At 41.1% G+C, this 18,370-nt stretch overlaps 2 non-coding genes and 3 pseudogenes across 2 annotated transcripts; all 5 read left to right on the top strand.

The window, feature by feature from the left end:
• The first annotated feature begins 14,320 nt into the window (after window positions 1-14,320).
• Window positions 14,321-14,439, top strand: LOC140885609 (5S ribosomal RNA; annotated as a pseudogene).
• A 401-nt stretch (window positions 14,440-14,840) lies between these two features.
• Window positions 14,841-14,959, top strand: LOC140885711 (5S ribosomal RNA). The gene has a single exon (XR_012151129.1). It is a non-coding gene; the product is annotated as a 5S ribosomal RNA (ribosomal RNA).
• A 401-nt stretch (window positions 14,960-15,360) lies between these two features.
• On the top strand, window positions 15,361-15,479 carry LOC140885630 (5S ribosomal RNA). The gene has a single exon (XR_012151045.1). It is a non-coding gene; the product is annotated as a 5S ribosomal RNA (ribosomal RNA).
• Window positions 15,480-15,881: 402 nt separating this feature from the next.
• Window positions 15,882-16,000, top strand: LOC140885622 (5S ribosomal RNA; annotated as a pseudogene).
• Window positions 16,001-16,898: 898 nt separating this feature from the next.
• LOC140885619 (5S ribosomal RNA) lies at window positions 16,899-17,017 on the top strand (annotated as a pseudogene).
• The last annotated feature ends 1,353 nt before the right edge of the window (window positions 17,018-18,370 follow it).

Here is an 18,370-nt window from a genome sequence, read left to right as displayed (position 1 = left end):
TACAAGGCACGATTGGTGGCAAAAGGTTATACTCAAAGACAAGGAGTTGACTATGATGAAACTTTTTCACCAGTCGCAATGTTCAAGTCCATAAGAATCCTTATTGCCATAGCAGCATGGTATGACTATGAGATATGACAAATGGATGTGAAGACTGCATTTCTTAATGGAAACATTAAGGAAGAAATCTATATGATGTAGCCCGAGGGATTCACATCCATGGGAAGCGAGCATAAGGTATGCAAGCTTCAGAGATCGATCTATGGTCTCAAACAAGCAACAAGAAGTTGGAACCAGAAATTTGATGAAACTATAAAGGATTTTGGTTTCATCAAGAACCCGGAGGAACCGTGCGTATATAAGAAAGTAGTTAAGGATGCTGTGACATTCTTAGTACTTTATGTTGATGAAATCTTACTCATTGGGAATGATGTAGGGATGCTGCAATCAACAAAGATATGGTTATCAGGTAGATTCTCGATGAAAGATTTGGGTGAGGCATCCTATATTCTAGGGATACAGATCTATAGAGATAGATCTAAGAGAATGATAAGACTAACTCAAGCAACCTACATCGACACCATATTGAAAAGGTTTTCAATGGATGAGTCCAAGAGAGGACATCTACCTATGTGTCATGGAGTCTCTCTATCCAAGTCTATGTGTCCCAAGACTGACGAAGAGATAGAGAAAATGACACACATACCATATGCGTCAGCCATAGGGAGTATCATATATGGGATGATATCTACCAGACCAGATGTGGCATTTGCTCTGAGTGTCACGAGCAGATATCAAGCCAATCCCGGTCAAATGCATTGGAAAGCCATGAAGGATATTCTTAAGTACTTGAGAAGAACTAAGAATGTATTCATGGTTTATGGAGGAAGAGAACTGAAATTGGAAGGCTATACCGACTCTAGCTTCCAAAGTGATGTGGATGACTCGAAGTCAACCTCTGGATTTGTGTTCATGCTCAATGGCGGTGCTGTCTCTTAGAAGAGTTCCAAGCAGGACACCACAGCGGATTCCACCACTGAGGCAGAATACATTGTGGCATCAGCTGCTACTAAAGAGGCCGTTTGGATGAGGAATTTCGTCCAAGAGTTGGGCGTTATTCCTGAAGCTATTGGTCCAGTCCTGGTGTACTGTGACAACACGAGTGCCGTTGCTCAGGCAAAGGAACCAAGGTCTCATCAAAGATCCAAACACGTACTGAGAAAATACCACATCATCCGGAATATCGTGGAAAGAGGAGACATCACTGTCGAGAGAGTGGCCTCTGCAGACAATATCGCTGATCCACTTTCTAAGCCCTTGCCAGGACCATTATTTGACAAACATCGCGAAGCAATGGGACTACGTAGTATGACTAGTTGGCTTTAGGGTAAGTGGGAGATTGAAAGAGTAGGTGCCCAGTGAGCCAACTTGTGGCTAAGGGCTTTTATGACTCTATGTATAAACAATCTTTTGTTTAATATAATTTACACTTTTATAATGGCATTTACTTTATCTTTTATCATATTATTATGTTGTGACATACTATAAGATGTTTAGATGAAGACCTTGAATATACTATAGTGTATGTGAGATGTGGTAGCACATGGGGATGGCTATCATGAAACACATCTTATAGTCACTGTATATTCTATCCAATTTATTTCATGAGCCTTTTAAGAGCCCAAAAATATTATTTTGAGTTTTATTTCCTCAAAATTATCAGTATTTAATTTTATATAATTTTAAGGGTCAATTTTTATTCAAATTTAGCCAAAATAATGACATTTTACTATCTTTAAAATTCCCTTAAATATTTATTTCGGGATTTTAATTTTGGTATCAGATTTTACTTGTTATTTAGAGTTTTTAAGTTATATATATTGTATATTTAAAACCCTTATTAATATTTTAATTACCCTATATTCTAATTAATCAAAAACACCCAAAAATCAAACCCCAACCCTACGTTTGAAGCTTCTAGCCGCCATCCCACTTCTCCATCATCTTCTTCATCGTTCTAGCAAGAAAACTCCATAGGAGATTGATTTTTCAAGCTTCCAAGGTGGTTGATCATCGTCCCGTCGTCCCGAAATCGTCATATACGTCTTTTTCTTTCCATTCAACGGTGCAAGGCATGTTTTTCTTCCAAATTTTCGTACCTATCAGATATTATAGAGTGTGTATTGTGTAGCATCGATTTTTCTTCAAATTTTCAGATTTAAGGATCGGTTTTGATGTTCACGACATGTTTATGCATTTGTTTGATCATGACTCACGTTTTCTTCCAACATGGTACGACCAACTGCTGGTGCATGTCTAGGTGGGTGTGTTTGGGTCCCTAGGGTCGAGATTGGTCAGGTTTTATGGGTGTAACAGGCTGGAACCGAAGCCATCTATTTCTGATGCGCAACAGGTTGCAGTTTGAGCGGTTTTAGGAGAATGGTTCGTGTGCACTGTTGAAGACGAGTTTGAGGGTGATTCCAATTGGGTTAGAACCCCAAGACCTTTGGGAAGGTTTTACAGGTAATTTTTCCGGCCGGTGGTTGACGGAGATGAGCGGCCGAATGGCTTGAAGCCTCTGGTCGCGTTCTGTGCATGAGCAGAAACTAGGGGTAGATTGTTTTGGTTCGTTCTCCCTCTACAGAGATCCGTTTGAGGTAAAATTTGTGGGGTTAGAACCGTCTTGATGTTGGATAAGTATGGGGGGTAGTTTCACGGCCAAAGGTGGCCGGAGCAGGCGGCACGATTAGTTTTTCTAAATCCGCTCAGGGCTGCTCACGGCCGCAGCACAAGGGGAAATAGGGTTTCGGGTTTTAGGGTTCTAGGTGCTTTCCGGGTCGGGTCATTGGTCCGGGTTGGTTTCAATAAGTCATGGGTCAATTCTAGTGGGTCCGGGTCCGGGTTAAGTTAGTCGGGCTCAGGTATTTTATTTTTAAGTTAATTTTTAAGTTAAAGTGTTTTAAATGGGCTAATTAGATTAATTAAATTAATGGGCTACATTTAAGTTTCTTAATGGGCTTGAATAATTATTTTAAGTTAGTTCAATAATTTTTATGGGCTTTGGAGCCCACAGAAATTATTGGGCCAGTCTTTGGGCTTTTAGGCCCATTGGGCCAGATTAAGTTGTTATTGGGCCAAGTATGTGCTAATGGGCTTTAATTAATTAATTGGGCTTAGAAATGTAATGTTAGGCTTAAGTATGTTAATGGGCCAGTCTCAGTGTTAATGGGCCAGATTTAAGTAAATGGGCTTGAGAGTTTAGGGCCAGCAGTTCAGTACAACCCATGAGAAATTGCATGTGTCCTGAATATATAATTAATTATTTTTATGCATGGAAGTTATTTTTATATTTATATGATAGTATGAAATTAAATTAAATATATATGAAGGACACACATTTTATTTAAGTACATGCATTCATGAAATAATTTTTATGCATGATTTAATGTTTAAGGTTGAGCAAAAGAAAATATTTTATGTTGGAAGTTGAAGTAGTGTGACAATTTAAGGGGGATTCGTCCCCATATGTGAACTATTGAAGGGCAGTTTACTGCCTATTTAAGAGGTGATTCGTCACCGCCACGTACGTTGGTTTCCACGCTGATCAGTATTTAATGTATGATTTAAGGTTACACTATGGATACAACCATGCGATGTTAGAAAATACTTTGCTCAACAATGTTTATGTATTATTATGATATTCAAGTTTAATTTAAGTTATGTTATGTTCATGATATTTTAAGCATGCTCATTCATGTATATGTTATGTATTAGTATTAAAGTGATTTAAATTATTTTAAACCCTTGTTATGTTAGCATGTTGGGCCTCTAGGCTCACTACACTGGTATGGTGCAGGTGAGTACGTAGAGGATGTAGTACCCACCGGAGGCGAGGACCTATGAGTGGATATACAGTGATCCCCCGCGGCCGTCGTCTGAGTCTTTATGATTATGTTTTATGAAATAATTAAACATGTCGTTCTTTTTATTCATTTTCAGTGGTTGGTACTAGTACTTATTTTTATTTAAATATTTTCAGTGCATGCAAACTTTTATTTAATTGTTTCGGACAACATTTTTATTTAATGCATGACTCAGACATTTAATTTTTTAATTGTTGCATTTTATTTGAGTTATTTTAAATCTGTTTATTTTGTGCATATATGTATGGGCATGTATGTACATCTATTTTACTTAGTATTATTTAAAAAAAAAAAAAATTTCCGCATATATATTATTTTAGAATGTCCGGTCGTTTCAATTGGTATCAGAGCCGCGTTCTTGGTGGGGTCATCACTGCTATGCGAGCTCAGAAATCCACGCTACCAGTCTGTAAGTTTTAATTGCTTTTAGTCTGATTTAGTCGTATCATGTTTAAGACTAGAGCATTTTTGTTAGCAGAAAATTTTTAAGTACTTAGTTATGCATGTCGATTTACGTAAAGAAACATGTGGTGGATTACATTACCCAGTTCGAGAGAGGGTGCCGCTTCGTGCCTCTTTTTGCTGAGTGCACCAGACAAGTTGAGACAGTTTGTGGATGGATTGCGGGCTGACATCAAGCATGACGTTCGCATGTTGGATGTCACTACTTACGAGGCGGCAGTTAGCAGAGCATTGCGTTCTGAGGAAGGGAGACGAGAGATGCAGCGGTAACAGCAAGGCAAGAGGCAGTTCCAGCCAGGAGCTTATCGACCATCTTCGCAGCCTTATGTGAAGAAGCAGTTTACTGGGCCGTCTAAGGGCCCGAATCAGCAGGGACAACAGCAGAGGCATCAGGGGCGCCAGCCGCAGCAGCAGCAGAGGGGCGGGGCCCCTAAGACAGGAGTAGTTCCCTTGTGCCCATAGTGTTAGAGGGCTTACTCAGATCAGTGTTTGATCAGTTCCAACGTTTGCTACTACTGCAAGGAACTAGGGAATGGGGCATACAACTGCCCAAGGAAGAAGAACACCACTGGACGGGTGTTTGTCATGCAGGTTGAGGAGACAGACCCAGATACCTCCTTAACCATCGGGAGAATTCTAGTAGAAAGAAACTCCACGTTTGCGTTGCTAGATTCAGGGGCTACGCATTCGTTTATCTCCCTAGAGTTTATCCGACGGATAGGCATCACACCGGAGATTGCCAACAGTGGTTATGATGCCACTATGCCGTCAGGACAGATTATTACTACCTCCAGTGTCATCTGAGAGATGGAGTTAGAGCTACAGGGACACTCCATCCGCGCAGATGTAGTGGTTTTGCCGTTGAGCGGCTTTGATTTAATATTGGGTATGGACTGGTTGACAGTCAATGGAGCTTCGATTGAATTTCGTCGGAGATCAGTGTCAGTGAAACCATCAGAAGGCGACCCGTTTACCTTCCATGCATCTCAGAGCAGTAGTACTCCTCAGGTGATATCTCTTATTCAGGCGAGAAAGTTGTTGAGACGGGGTTGCCGAGGTTTTCTAGCGAGTATTGTCACGGCCTCAAAACCATCTAGCAGATCATTATCAGAGATAGAGGTGGTTCGTGACTTTTCGGACATCTTTTCGGAGGATGTTGCAGGACTTCCACCAGTGAGAGAGGTGGAGTTCAGTATAGACTTATTTCCAGACACCGTGCCTATCTCTAAGGCACCGTACAGACTTGCTCCTACCGAGATGAAAGAGTTGAAGGAGCAGATTCAGGAGTTATTAGAGAAAGGCTTTGTTCGTCCTAGCTTTTCTCCATGGGGAGCTCCAGTGTTATTTGTGAAGAAGAAGGATGGCAGTGTGAGACTGTGCATCGATTATCGAGAGCTCAACAGAGTCACGGTGAAGAATAAGTACCCACCGCCGAGGATAGAGGACTTATTTGACCAGTTGCAGGGAGCTTCAGTGTTCTCCAAGATCGATCTGCGATCTGGTTATCATCAGCTGCGAGTTAGAGATGCAGATGTGTCCAAGACTGCTTTTCGGACACGTTATGGGCATTACGAGTTCTTAGTGATGCCATTTGGGATGACCAATGCTCCAGCGGTTTTCATGGATCTCATGAACCGGGTATTTCAGCCGTATCTCGATCAGTTCATCATAGTATTCATTGATGATATCTTGATCTACTCTAGGAGCATTGAGGAGCATAGGCAGCATCTACAGACAGCCTAGCAGACTTTGAGGGAGCATCGTTTGTATGCCAAGTTCAGCAAGTGCGAGTTATGGCTTGATCAGGTGGCATTTCTTGGCCACATTATTTCGAGAGATGGGATTGCAGTGGATTAGTCGAAGGTTGAGGCGGTTCAGAATTGGGGGATTCCAAAGAATGCTTCGGAGATTCGCAGTTTCTTGGGTTTGGCAGGATATTATAGGAAGTTCATCAAGGGTTTTTCCTCTATTGCAGTACCCTTGGCTTCCTTAACCAAGAAGAATGCGAAGTTTATTTGGAGTCCAGACTGTCAGAGGAGCTTCGATCAGCTGAAGGAAACACTCACTACCGCACCGGTTTTAGCGATGACAGTACCACACGAGGAGTTAGTGGTGTACACCGACACGTCTAAGCTAGGTTTAGGCGCAGTACTTATGCAGTGTGGTAAGGTTATTGCTTATGCGTCGAGGCAGCTGAAGATTCACGAGCAGAACTACCCGACACATGATTTGGAGTTAGCAGCAGTGGTCTTCGCTTTGAAAATCTGGAGGCACTATTTGTATGGCGAGAAGTGCAAGATTTTCATGGATCACAAGAGCCTCAAGTACTTCTTCACTCAGAAGGAGTTGAACATGAGGCAACAGAGATGGTTGGAGTTAGTGAAGGATTACGACTGCAACATTAGTTACCATCCAGGTAAGGCTAATGTAGTGGCCGATGCTTTGAGTCAGAAGTCGACAGTGGTATCGTGTTTGACAGTGCAGTTACCACTGCAGAGCGAGATTCAGAGGTTTGATTTGGAGTTTTACTCGAGTGGTCATGCACCGAGCTTGTCAGTGTTGATGGTGCAACCGATTCTACGAGATCGGATCAGAGTTGGACAGACTACTGATGAGGAGTTACAGTGTTGGAGGCAGAGAGATGAGGCCAAGGGTGGTCGACTTTATACAGTTGTAGATGGCATTGTTCAGTACCGTGGTAGGATGTGAGTACCGAACGTCGATCAGTTGAGAGCTGAGATTCTAGCAGAGGCTCACACATCTCCGTACTCCATTCACCCCGGAAGTACGAAGATGTACAGAGATTTTCAGCTATTGTATTGGTGGCCCGGGATGAAGAGAGACATCGGGAGAGTGGTGTCAGAGTGTTTGACTTGTCAGCGAGTCAAGGCAGAGCATCAGCGTCCAGCAGGACTTCTTAGACCTCTTCCTATTTCGGAATGGAAATGGGAGAACATTACGATGGATTTTGTAGTTGGCCTTCCGAGGAGTAACAGAGGTTGCACAGCTATTTGGGTGATCATGGATAGACTCACCAAGTCAGCTCATTTCTTGCCCGTGAGGACTACCTACTCCTTGACACAGTATGCAGAGCTTTACATCAAGGAGATTGTTAGATTGCATGGCATACCTGTGTCCATTGTATCCGATAGAGATCCGAGATTCACATCCGCGTTTTGGAAGAGTTTGCACATAGCATTGGGGACTAGACTACTGTTCAGCACAGCTTTTCATCCCCAGACAGATGGTCAGTCAGAGAGGGTGATGCAGATTCTTGAGTACTTGCTGAGAGCCTGTGTCATCGATTTTCAGGGCTCGTGGGAGACTAGACTTCCATTAGTGGAATTTACCTATAACAACAGTTTTCAGTCGTCTATAGGTATGGCTCCTTATGCAGCGTTGTATGGGAGGAGATGCAGATCTCCTATGAATTGGGATGAGGTTGGTGAGAGGATTTTACTGGGTCCTGAGATTGTGGAGTAGACAGCTGACATTGTGACTCATATTCGGGATCGCATGAGGACTGCTCAGAGTCGTCAGAAGAGTTATGCAGATACTCGACGACGAGATTTGGAGTTCGCAGTAGGTGATCACGTGTTTCTGAGAGTGTCACCTATGAAGGGAGTGGTACGATTTGGCCGGAGAGGTAAGCTTAATCCGAGATATATAGGGCCATTCAAGATCTTGGAGAGAGTTGGCACGTTGGCCTACCGTTTAGCTCTACCGCCAGGGCTTGCAGCAGTGCACAACGTTTTCCATGTATCCATGCTTCGGAGATATGTTTCTAACCCGTCGCATGTGTTGGATTTTGAGCCTCTTCAGTTGACACCGGAGTTAGCATTTGAGGAGAGGCCTATACGGATCTTGGCTAGGGAGGAGCGCAGATTGAGGACGCGGGTCATACCGATGGTCAGAGTCCAGTGGCTGAATCACTCAGAGGAGGAAGCTACTTGGGAGACCGAGGCAGATATGAGGACTCACTACCCGGAGTTGTTCAGTTAAGTACTTTAATTTTGAGGACGAAATCCAATTTAAGAGGGGGGGGGGGGGGGAGAATTGTAACACCCGGTATTTTTAATACGTAAATTCGCATGCATAATTAGGGAATTTATTTATTTAAAATATTAGAATATGGGTTAAATATTTATGTGAATTATTTGTGCATGTTTTAAGATTTATTTTCAAGCATTTAACCCATAATTTGAGATTTTTATGATTTTTAGTATTTAAATTATTTTATCGCGTAGACGGGACCGTGGACGGACGAGATGACAACTTTCTATCCAATTTATTTCATGAGCCTTTTAAGAGCCCAAAAATATTATTTTGAGTTTTATTTCCTCAAAATTATCAGTATTTAATTTTATATAATTTTAAGGGTTAATTTTTATTCAAATTTAGCCAAAATAATGACTTTTTACTATCTTTAAAATTCCCTTAAATATTTATTTCCGGATTTTAATTTTGGTATCAGATTTTACTTGTTATTTAGAGTTTTTAAGTTATATATATATTGTATATTTAAAACCCTTAATAATATTTTAATTACCCTATATTCTAATTAATCAAAAACACCCAAAAATCAAACCCCAACCCTACGTTTGAAGCTTCCAGCCGCCATCCCACTTCTCCATCATCTTCTTCATCGTTCTAGCAAGAAAACTCCATAGGAGATTGATTTCTCAAGCTTCCAAGGTGGTTGATCATCGTCTCGTCGTCCCGAAATCGTCATATACGTCTTTTTCTTTCCATTCAACGGTGCAAGGCATGTTTTTCTTCCAAATTTTCGTACCTATCAGATATTATAGAGTGTGTATTGTGTAGCATCGATTTTTCTTCAAATTTTCAGATTTAAGGATCGGTTTTGATGTTCATGACATGTTTATGCATTTGTTTGATCATTACTCACGTTTTCTTCCAACATGGTACGACCAACTGCTGGTGCATGTCTAGGTGGGTGTTTTGGGTCCCTAGGGTTGAGATTGGTCAGGTTTTATGGGTGTAACAGGCTGGAACCGAAGCCATCTATTTCTGATGCGCAACAGGTTGCAGTTTGAGCGGTTTTAGGAGAATGGTTCTTGTGCACTATTGAAGACGAGTTTGAGGGTGATTCCAATTGAGTTAGAACCCCCAGACCTTGGGGAAGGTTTTACAGGTAATTTTTCCGGCCGGTGGTTGCCGGAGATGAGCGGCCGAACGGCCTGAAGCCTCTGGTCGCGTTCTGCGCGTGAGCAGAAACTAGGGGTAGATTGTTTTGGTTCGTTCTCCCTCTACAGAGATCCTTTTGAGGTAAAAGTTTTGGGGTTAGAACCGTCTTGATGTTGGCTAAGTATGGGCGGTATTTTCATGGCCAAAGGTGGCCGGAGCAGGCAGCATGGTTAGTTTTTCTAAAGCCGCTCAGGGCTGCTCACGGCCGCAGCACAAGGGGAAATAGGGTTTTGGGTTTTAGGGTTCTAGGTGCTTTCCGGGTCGGGTCATGGGTCCGGGTCGGTTTCAGTAAGTCATGGGTCAAGTCTAGTGGGTCCGGGTCTGGGTTAAGTTAGTCGGGCTCGGGTATTTTATTTTTAAGTTAATTATTAAGTTAAAGTGTTTTAAATGGGCTAATTAGATTAATTAAATTAATGGGCTACATTTAAGTTTCTTAATGGGCTTGAATAATTATTTTAAGTTAGTTCAATAATTTTTATGGGCTTTGGAGCCCACGGAAATTATTGGGCCAGTCTTTGGGCTTTTAGGCTTATTGGGCCAGATTAAGTTGTTATTGGGCCAAATATGTGCTAATCGGCTTTAATTAATTAATTGGGCTTAGAAATGTAATGTTGGGCTTAACTATGTTAATGGGCCAGTCTCAGTGTTAATGGGCCAGATTTAAGTAAATGGGCATGAGAGTTTAGGGCCAGCAGTTCAGTACAACCCATGAGAAATTGCATGTGTCCTGAATATATATTTAATTATTTTTATGCATGGAAGTTATTTTTATATTTATATGATAGTATGAAATTAAATTAAATATATATGAAGGACACAAATTTTATTTAAGTACATGCATTCATGAAATAATTTTTATGCATGATTTAATGTTTAAGGTTGAGCAAAAGAAAATATTTTATGTTGGAAGTTGAAGTAGTGTGACAATTTAAGGGGGATTCGTCCCCATATATGAACTATTGAAGGGCAGTTTACTGCCAATTTAAGAGGTGATTCGTCACCGTCACGTACGTTGGTTTCCACGCTGATCAGTATTTAATGTATGATTTAAGGTTACACTATGGATACAACCATGCGATGTTAGAAAATACTTTGCTCAACAATGTTTATGTATTATTATGATATTCAAGTTTAATTTAAGTTATGTTATGTTCATGATATTTTAAGCATGCTCATTCATGTATATGTTATGTATTAGTATTAAAGTGATTTAAATTATTTTAAACCCTTGTTATGTTAGCATGTTGGGCCTCTAGGCTCACTACACTGGTATGGTGCAGGTGAGTACGTAGAGGATGTAGTACGCACCGGAGGCGAGGACCTATGGGTGGACATGCAGTGATCCCCCGCGGCCGTCGTCTGAGTCTTTATGATTATGTTTTATGAAATAATTAAACATGTCGTTCTTTTTATTCATTTTCAGTGGTTGGTACTAGTACTTATTTTTATTTAAATATTTTCAGTGCATGCGAACTTTTATTTAATTGTTTAGGACAACATTTTTATTTAATGCATGACTAAGACATTTAATTTATTAATTGTTGCATTTTATTTGAGTTATTTTAAATCTGTTTATTTTGTGCATATATGTATGGGCATGTATGTACGTCTATTTTACTTAGTATTATTTTTAAAAAAAAAAAATTCGCATATATATTATTTTAGAATGTCCGGTCGTTTCAGTGGATATCCTATGCAATCTGAGGAGATATTAGTGTGACGAATCTCTGGCCAGAGTACATGATGTGTTTTAGGTTACTTGATTTCATAGTAGCACATGCGATGTCACTATTTGATCTTCAAGATGCATTGCATAGTTATCGAATCTCGAACGACTCTCGATTTACCAATGGTTGTTGATTCGATCGGGATATATGGATGAAGGGACCGTACTGTATGCTAACCAAAATCTATTGGTTCTTGCAGGCACTATCAGTCATACCTAGGGAATCATGGGGCGATTTTTCTAGGCGCTCTTACCATGATTCGATGGGCAAGTCGGAAATTGTTGTTCCAAGTCACAAGGAGTTGTGAGCCCACGGCTAGCTGTATCCCTGAATCATTGAGGGTCACACAAGTAATGGATTTTTAATCCCCGTTAAGATAATTAAATTTAAAGAGTTAAATTTAGTGAATAAAGAAGTGGGACTTCTTATTTAAAAGTAGAGGGAGTAAGATTTCCTAAAATGACATATTGATGGACATTTTTGGAAACCACTGAATTCGGATTCAGAAAATTTATCTTGACTTTAAAAGATGCAGAAATGGTTTCTGTGCACATTGGTGAAATTGGTTTATCAATCTCAGTCACGATGAATTTTATATTAATTTTTGAACATGCGAGCTTTGCTTGTCAGACTTGAACTTATGACTAATAGGCCCTAAGCTGTTAGCAGCCCACATTATAAATAAGTTATTGCAGTACAAAAATTAAAGAACATAGGTCATAATTTTCGAAAACCCTAGAGCTCTCTCTCTAGAGAATTCGGCCGCCTCCCTCCCCTACTGTGTTCGAAAATTCAGTCTGTGAATTTTTGAATTTGCAGACTGATTTAACAGATCATATCTGTTATATCTCTTCATAGAAACTTCTGATAGACTTTCTAGTGCAGTCTATCAGAAGGATTAAATTTCTGTTCGTGGACCTGATTGAAGAATTGTTCGTTCATCAGTTCCTGGGATATACAACAAGAGCAGTTTAATATGTTGGTGTCCATAATCTCGCTTCGAGATTTTAAGGTAAAATTTATATTATTTAAAATTTATGTTATCAATTTTAATCGTAGAAATTTGATATCCATATGGAATCGTTCCATATAAAATTTTAAAACTGAAAGAGTGGGTGCCCGGTGAGCCAACTTGTGGCTAAGGGCTTTGATGACTCTTTGTATAAACAATCTTTTGTTTAATATAATTTACACTTTTATTAATGGCAATGACTTTATCTTTCTTCATATTGTTATATTGTGATATACTATTGTTGTTTTGATAAAGACCTTGAATATACTATAGTGTATGTAAGATGTGGTAGAACATGGGGATGTCTATCATGAAACACATCTTATAGTCACTGTATATTCTAAATGGTTCCTAGTCGATTGAGCCATCCGTTAATAAGGATAAGGATCGCTCGAGATTGAGACTAGCATTTGCGATGCCGAGTATCACGTTTCATTGGTATGGAACATAGAGATGTTCAAAGCATGCAAATGGATATTCATACGATGAATGATCGAACTATCCTATTCGGACTTTCCAAGTGGTTATCACTTATCGAGTGGATAAAGTTCGCGGTTTTGGTTGTACACCATTAGTCCTTACTACTTGAAACATCATTGAGACTCTATATGCTAGTACCGTACTTTGACTCGTTTACCGACTCTATTGGGGTCATCAGGTGTCGGGATTGGGTACAGTTACGACACATATAGGAGTCGATGCTTTGTTGTCAAGGATTCACCACATACTTGCGAGTGTGGATATCCTATGCGATCTGAGGAGATATTAGTGTGACAAATCTCTGGCCAGAGTACATGATGTGCTTTAAGAAATGGTTTCCTAGTAGCACATGCGATGTCACTATTTGATCTTCAAGATGCATTGCATAGTTATCGAATCTCGAACGACTCTCGATGTACCAATGGTTGTTGATTCGATCGGGATATATGGATGAAGGGACCTTACTGTACGCTAACTAAAACCTACTGGTTCTTGCAGGCACTATCAGTGATACCTAGGGAATCATGGGGCGATGTTGCTAGATGCTCTTACCATGATTCGTTGGGCAAGTCGGAAATCGTTGTTTCATGTCACAAAGAGTTGTGAGCCCACGGCTAGCTGTATCCCTGAACCATTGAGGGTCACACAGAGTAATAGATTTTTAATCCTCGTTGAGATAGTTAAATTTAAAGAGTTAAATTTAATGAACAAAGAAGTGGGACTTCTTATTTAAGAGTAGAGGAGTAAGATTTCCTAAAATGACATAGGGATGGGCATTTTTGGAAACCACTGAATTCGGATTCAGAAAATTTATCTTGAATCTAAAAGATGCAGAAATGGTTTCTGTGAACATTGGTGAAATTGGTTTATCAATCTGAGTCACGATGAATTTTATATTAATTTCTAAACATGCGGGCTTTGCTTGTCAGACTTGAACTTATGACTAATCGGCCCTAAGCTGTTAGCAGCCCACATTATAAATAAGTTATTGCAGTACAAAAATTACACAACAGAGGTCACAAAATATTTTTGAAAACCCTAGCTGTTTTTACACAGTGGCCGCCGCCCCCTCCCTCTCTCTATCGAAAATTCCAGCCTGTGAATTTTGAATTTGCAGTCTGGTTTAACGGATCAAATTCGTTAATTCTCTTCGTAGAAAACTTCTGATAGATTTTCTAGTGCAATCTATCAGAGGGATTAAATCTCTGTTCGTGGACCTGATTGAAGAACAGTTCGTCCATCAGTTCCTGGGATATACAACAAGAGCAGAGTAATCTGTTGGTGTCCATAATCTCGATTCGAGATTGGAGGTAAAAATTTATAATTGTTATTTAATTTTTACACGCACAATTTAATCGTAAAGTTTTGATACCTATTATGGAATCGTTCCATATAAAATTTTTAAACTTCCGCTGCACCGGGTATCAATTCTGATTGATCTGATTGCCGTTCTCCAACAAAAACTTTCGCTGCACCGGGTATCACTTTTTTTTTGATCCGGAGAACGACCGTGTTCCAACACCAGCACTAATGCATCGGATCCCATCTGAACTCCGAAGTTAAGAATGTTTGGGCGAGAGCAGTACTAGGATGGGTGCCCCTCTGGGAAATCCTCGTGTTGCACCCCTTTTTCATTAATTTCTTTTTTTCCTTACTCGTACTTCTGGTTATTACAATTCCTCGCTATACTATTCCCGACTCTTGCAATCCAATCCGCGGATAGAAAAGATGCAATAGATTGAATGACACGACGTGAACGTGCGATCTGGGTGACGCGGGCCGCTTCGATGGATCCCAATGTGCCCTACGGGAAAAATGCCCCGAAAGTCCATCTCCGGGTTGGAATTTGAGCGTCTCCATCTCTTTGACCGAGATGCGCGCTGTAGGTATTTAGACGAGCTTTGCATGAGCACGCTGAAGCTCCCGTAACTCTCAGCTGGCCAAAAGTTATGTCCGTTTGAAAGTGCTGCGCCTGTTTCTCCTATCCGCAATTCGAGAGACAAAACAAAAAATAATTCATTCACTTTTGGGTGCAATCATACCAGCACTAATGCATCGGATCCCATCAGAACTCCAAAGTTAAGCTTGTTTGGGCGAGAGCAGTACTAGAATGGGTGCCCCTCTGGGAAGTTCTCGTGTTGCACCCCTTTTTCATTAATTTCTAATTTTTCTTACTCGTACTTCTGGTTATTACAATTCCTCGCATTACTATTCCCGACTCTTTCAGTTCAATCTGCGGATAGAAAAGATGCAATAGATTGAATGACAAGACGTGAACGTGCGATCTGGGTGATGTGGGATGCTTTGATGGGTCCCAACGTGCCCTATGGGAAAAACGCCCCGAAAGTCCATCTCCGGGTTGGAATTTGAGCGTCTCCATCTCTTGGACCGAGATGCGTGCTGTAGGTATCGAAACGAGCTTTGCGTGAGCAGGCTGAAGCTTATGTAACTCTCAGCCGGCCGAAAGTTATGTCCGTTTAAAAGTGCTGCGCCTGTTTCTCCGATCCGCAATTCGAGAGACAAAACAATAAAGAATTCATTCACTTTTGGGTGCGATCATACCAACACTAATGCACCGGATCCCATTAGAACTCCGAAGTTACGCGTGCTTGGGCGAGAGCAGTACTTGGTTGGGTGACCCCGCGGGAAGTCCTCGTATTGCACCCCTTTTTCATTAATTTTTATTTTTTTGTTACTCATACTTCTTGTTCTTTCGATTTCTCGTTGTCCTATTCCCGACTCTTTTAGTCCAATCCACGAATTGAAAAGATGCGATAGACTGAATGACACGACATGAACGTGCGATCTGGGTGACGCGGGTCGCTTCGGTGGGTCCCAATGCGTCTTACGGGAAAAACGCCCCGAAAGTCCATCTCCGGGATGGAATTTGAGCGTCTCTGTCTCTTAGTCCGAGATGCACGCTGAATGTATCGAGTCGAGCTTTGCGGGAGCAAGCTGAATCTCTCGTAACTCTCAGCCGGCCGAATGTTATGTCCGTTTGAAAGTGCAGCGCTTGTTCCTCCGATCTGCAATTTGAGAGACAAAACAATAAAGAATTCATTCACTGTTGGGTGCGATCATACCAGCACTAATGCACCGTATCCCATCAGAACTCCAAAGTTAAGCGTGCTTGGGCGAGAGCAGTTCTAGGATGAATGACCCACTGGGAAGTCCTTGTGTGGAAACCCTTTTTCATTAATTTTTTTTTTCTTACTCGTACTTCTTGTTCTTTCGATTCCTCCTTATATTATTTTTGACTCTTTCAGTCAAATCCGCGGAGAGAAAAGATGCAATAGACTTAATGACACAACGTGAACGTGCGATCTGGGTGATGTAGGCCGCTTCGGTGGGTCCCATCGTGCCCTATGGGAAAAACGCCCTGAAAGTCCATCTTCGGGTTGGAGTTTTAGCGTCTCTGTCTCTTTGACTGAGATGCGTGCTGTAGGTATCGAGACTAGCTTCGCGTGAGTAGGCTGAAGCTCCCGTAACTCTCAGCCGACCGAAAGTTATGTCCGTTTGAAAGTGCAGCGCTTGTTCCTCCGATCCGCAATTTGAGAGACAAAATAATAAAGAATTCATCCACTATTGGGTGCGATCATACCAGCACTAATGCACCGGATCCCCTCAGAACTCCGAAGTTAAGCGTGCCTGGGCGTCCCCCTGGGAAGGCCTCATGTGGCACTCCTTTTCATTAATTTCTTTTTTTTTCTTACACGTTCTTCTTGTTCTTTCGATTCCTCGTTGTCCTATTCCCGACTCTTTCAGTCCAATCCGCGGATAGAAAAGATGCAATCGGCTGAATGACACGACGTGAACGTGCGATCTGGGTGACGCGGGCCGCTTCGGTTGGTCCCATCATGACCTACGGGAAAAATGCCCCAAAAGTTCATCTCCGGGTTGGAATTTGAGCGTCTCCGTCTCCTTGACCGAGATGCGCGTTGTAGGTATCCAGACGAGCTTTGCGTGAGCAGGCTGAAGCTCTCGTAACTCTCAGCCGGCCATAAGTTATGTCCATTTGAAAGTGCATCGCCTGTTCCACCGATCCGCAATTCGAGAGACAAAACAATAAATAATTCATTAACTTTTCGGTGTGATCATACCAGCACTAATGCAACGGATCCCATCAAAACTCCGAAGTTAAGCATGCTTGGGCGATAGCATGACTAGGATGGGTGACCCTCTGGGAAGTTCTCGTGTTGCACCCCTTTTTCATTAATTTTTTTTTCTTACTCGTACTTCTTGTTATTCCGATTCCTCCCTGTCCTATTCCCGACTCTTTTAGTCCAATCCGCGGATAGAAAAGATGCGATAGACTGAATGACACGACGTGAACATGAAAATTGGGGGACTCGAGCCTCTTCGGTGGGTCCCAACGTGCCATACGGGGAAAAACGCCCCGAAATTCCATCTCCATGTTGGAATTTGAGCGTCTCCGTCTCTTTTTGAACGAGATGCGCGCTGTAGGTATCGAGACGTGCTTTACGTGAGCAGGCTGAAGCTCCTGGCACACACACTACATGCCAAAGTGCATGTTTTGTCGACAGGCGCGGGTGCGCAGATTGAGCCACGCGAGCGCACATCACTCACGTAAATGAATCCATAAAAATCCTTGTGTGGCGCGGGCGCGCGAGTTGGACGGCACGGGCACGCAGAGCCTTTGAACCCAGCCTTGTGTTTTTGCATTTTCTACAATATTTCCTTAACTTTATTGATCCTTTTGGTCTTGTAAAATATCATAATAGTCTCCCAAATTATTTCCATGATCTCCAACTAAATTTTCATGGATCCCGAACCCTTCAATTCTTGAAAGCAAATTACGGAGCAAATCTTGGATCAATATGAATCTTCGAGCACCTCCTAGATTCATATAATCTTGATTGACTCTTAATTTTTTGTTAGAGTCTGATTTGATTCACTCGCTTAAATTTGAGATGAAAGTGAGTTGTTTTCACTTGGCAGATTTTGTCATTCAGAATATTTGATCTTTGGATGACCTTGACTTGAGTGAGTTTCTTTGATTATGAATTTCAAGAGTCGTTGATTATTTGGTGTATAAATTTGGTAAATTTTGATGTTTTTGGCTCGTAACTGATAGAAATTTTGATTCAGAGTACCAGCATGAGTTATGGATTGATTGTATTATTTTTCCAGAACTTGAGAAACCAAAAGAAAAAATTTAGATGAATGCTTGATCGACTGATTAAAGATTTGTTTGTACTTGAGTTTCTAGACAGATACTCAAATAATCAGGATTGTTGCAATCCAAACTACATTATTAGTTTGGAAAGATGAAAGCAACATTGATTTTAGATCAAGCGATTAGAATTCGATTAAGAATGCTAGATTGAGATATGAGACAAGATAGCAGATCAGAGTTAATGGATTTTGAGATGAATAATTGTTTGATTGTGCCAGATAATCTAGACATGAGATATCAAATTCTGGAAAAGGCAAACTACAACAGATTATATGCCCATTCAGTTGTTTGGAAATTGTGTATGAATTACTTGAAAGTCAGTATTTGTGAAAGAAAATGGAAGACGATATGACAGAATTGA

Source organism: Henckelia pumila, chromosome 2 (genome assembly GCF_033568475.1).
Source record: "Henckelia pumila isolate YLH828 chromosome 2, ASM3356847v2, whole genome shotgun sequence".
Lineage (NCBI taxonomy): Eukaryota > Viridiplantae > Streptophyta > Magnoliopsida > Lamiales > Gesneriaceae > Henckelia > Henckelia pumila.
Note: the sequence above shows the minus strand (reverse complement) of the source record. Positions and strands in the feature narration are given on the sequence as shown.